Below are 3684 nucleotides of genomic sequence, written 5' to 3' on the forward strand. Positions count from 1 at the left end.
AGTCAGAATGGTTGTCATCAAGAATATAAAAAACAAGGGCTGGGGATTTAGCTCAGTGACAGAGCACTGACCTAGTATGCACAAGGTCCTGTGTTCAATTCACAGTAACACACACACACACACAGAGGAAAACAAAAAAATACAAAACATAATAAATGCTGATGAGGATGAGGGGAAAGGAACTGTTGGTGGGAATGTAAATTCGGATAATCACTATTGAGATTGGTATGGAAAATGCTCAAAAACTAAAAATAGAACTACCATATGATCCAGCTATACCTCTCCTGGATATATACTTAAAGTAATTAAAGTCAGCATGCTATAGACATACACATTTATCATGGCACAATTTACAATAGTCAAGTCATGGGATCAGCCTAGGTTTCCATTTGTGGATGAATAAATAAAGAAAATGTGGGATATATACATAATGGAGAACTCTCAGTACATAAATATGAAACTATATAATTTGTAGGAGAATGTTAAGCTAAATAAGCCAGACACAGAGAGACACATATGGCAAACTTTCCCTCATATGTTGAATCTAGGGTGTTTTAGTAAGCATTTTCGATGCTGTGACTAAAAGACCCAACCAGAACAATGATAGGGGAGGAAAAGTTTATTTGGGGGCTCATGATTTCAGAGGTCTTGGTCTATGGGCAGCTGGGCTCCATTCATTGGGGCTCAAGGTGAGTCTGAACATCATGGCAGTAGAGTGTGGTGGAGGCAAGCAGCTTAAATGATGATCAGACCTCTGAGGGACTCCACTTACCAGATATAAAATTTATACCATGCCCCCAGAGATCCACCTCCTCCAGCCACACCTTACCCGCCTTTAGCCACTAGCTAATCCCTAATTCACCGATTGGATTAAGCTGTCATAATCCAATCATCTCCTTTAAACCTTGCCTTGTCTCACACATGAGCTTTCGGGGACATGTCACATCCTAACCCTAATGTAGGGGAAAAAAAGATGACATGAAAGTAGCAGGGAGACTATGAAAAGTGGGGCAGGAGAAGGTAAGGGAGGGTAATGGGGAGTGGATATGATCAAGGCATGTCATGTGCATGTACAAATATGCCACAATGAAACCCATTGTTCTGAATAATTGAAAGGCACTAATAAAATTGGAGGAGGGTTCATGTGTATTGAACATGTACAGACTTTATTTTTCTTGTCATTATTCAAAAAACCATACAAAGTATAACAACCATTCATTCAGCATTTATATTGTGTTAGATATTAGATGTTATCTGAAGATGATTTAAATGATACAGGAGGATGTACATAGTTTATATGCAAATGTTATACCACTTTATATATAAACTTGAGTATCTATAGATTTTAGTACCCATGGGGGTTCCTGAAACTAATCCCTCATGGATACCAAGGAATACCATGCATCAATGAACCAAAAGGAAATGTAGTAGCAGCCCATGCATTCAATCAATGGGTCCAGAAAGACAAAGCTGCTTTTTTTAAATAAACACTACTAGGACCTAAATATATATATCTAAAGCATTGCACATAGTTGTAGATGATCATGAAAAAATTTTCAAATTAAAGATTTAAATGTAAAAATAAAAGCCTATAAAGGCATTATAAGAAATGATTAATCTGTGTATAAATTTACTATAGAAAAGGTATTCAAAAGTAAAGCACACAAAAGACAAAACAGAAGAAAAATGATGGATGTACTTGATTCTGACAGGTGTTTAAAATTTCTGAGCCACAATAGACACTCTAAGCAAAGATAAAAGACAGGCTGGGAGAACAGATCTGCCACATCTACAACACAGGATGCACATCCAAGACACAGAAAATCATGTAGGAAATGATGAGAAATTTTTTTTTGTGTTGCTAATAGAGACAATAACTTTAATAGATACCATCACTTCATCTGTTATAGTGAATAACAGATGGGCAGTAATTCAAGAGGACACCAGAAAGCTTTTACATCATAAAAGGAAAATGACAGAAGGGCAAACACCTTCACCACCCCAGCCTTTGATTAATTTTTTCTTCTGATCTCTGTTCTCTCATCCACATCAGCCTGCTGCTCCCAGAATGGGCTCTGCCTTCAGATTTTATGCTGGTTAGCATACCAGTCTATGAGCTTGCCTGAATAGTGTAATGGGGTTCCTAACTTAGCTGAGAAACCTGGACAAGTCTTCTTTGATTTCAGCTTCATCCCAAGGCCCATGAATTTTTAAAAATTTTAAAAATTTTAAAAAGCTGCAGGCGAATGAGGTAGAAAGGGCAGAGACAGGAGATGGAAACCAGCAGAAGAGCCAAGAGTATGGCTCCCACGGCACTAATGGACAGCAGGCCTCCCAAGGCTGAGAAGGCAAAAAGCAGCGTGACCCCCACATAGCTGCCGGGAGTGCAGGCCTTCAGTTTCTTCTGTAACATGGGCCACAGTGCAAAAATCTGGGTGGCAAACGACACCATGATGAAGGCATGCAGGGACCGAGGAAGACGCGAGGCCAGGCAGACAGAAGCGAAGGTGGCCATGTTCAAGGACAGTGTGCTGGATACAATGGCAGCATTGGCCCCATAGTCAAAGAAGATGAGGTGGCCCAACAGCATGAAGACTGACATGGCATAGATGGTGTCAGTGCTGACGGACTCTGTCTTCAGCACTGGTGAAAACCCGTAGGTGAGAGCAGTGAAGACCAGGGCGCTCTTCAGGTCAGCCCACCGGGTCCGCCGGCTCTTCTTCCGCCCTTCACCACCATCAATGAGATCAAACAAAACATATCCCATCAATGAAGATGCCAGGCCAGTTCCAAAAAGCCAGTGGGGGGCTAGGAGACCCTCATCCATATACCACCAGATGACCCCAAAGACGCAGACGCTGCACAGCTGTTGGATCCCCACACTGGACTCGAACACCACTGCCCAGGATTGGTATTTCCAGGCACAGATGTTCTTCCGGAGCTCTTCCAGGAACCGTGGGTCCACGTAGTTACCGGGGAAGGGCTGCCGCTCTAGAGGACCTTCTGCCACGCGGCCTCCTTGGTGTCGATGACAGGTTGGGCACGCGTCATCTTATCCTGTCCCCTAAACTCAGGCCCCTTCAGACTCCCTGCAAGTCCCTGTGGTTCTCCTTCTTTGTGAAATAAGACTCCTCCGGAAGGCGTCTCCGACCGTTCCTTGTATTCAAAGGCTGCAGCCCAGGACCGGCTCGCAACAGAGGAGTCCCTTTTGTGAGGCTGGGCAACACAGACACATTCCCGCCCTCGTGTCCCCGGGGTGTGCGGCCCAACCGCCCACCGGCTCCCCCTTCGGGTCGCTGCGCGGAGCTGCAGCGAGCACTTCCTGGAGAAAAGGTTTAATGAGGACCGGACCGCTCACCTGGGCAGCAGCACGAACTAATGAACACTCCTGGCAGCCATCGGAGCCAGATGATCTATAATGGCCACAAGGGACCCGCGTGTGCTAACCGTTCTAGGGGAAAAACAATGAAAAATGAAGGATGTCCCATGTGGTAAAGGGGGACTTTCCGTTAAAGGACCTGTAAGCTGACGCTGCACTTGTAATGGTTAGCTTGCTATGTTTACTTAAATCGCAAGTCTAGGTTTCTATTCTTGTCAATTATTGACAAAGAAGGTTACAGGAGATCCCTCCCTTCTTCCCTTCCCTACCCTTTTCTCCCTCCTCCCCCTCCCTTCCTTCCTTCT

At 44.2% G+C, this 3684-nt stretch overlaps 1 pseudogene; it reads right to left on the reverse strand.

Moving 5' to 3' along the window:
- Window positions 1-1241: 1241 nt before the first annotated feature.
- LOC107153427 lies at window positions 1242-3441 on the reverse strand (annotated as a pseudogene).
- Window positions 3442-3684: the final 243 nt, after the last annotated feature.

The sequence above is a fragment of the Marmota marmota genome, unplaced genomic scaffold, assembly GCF_001458135.2.
Source record: "Marmota marmota marmota unplaced genomic scaffold, marMar, whole genome shotgun sequence".
Lineage (NCBI taxonomy): Eukaryota > Metazoa > Chordata > Mammalia > Rodentia > Sciuridae > Marmota > Marmota marmota.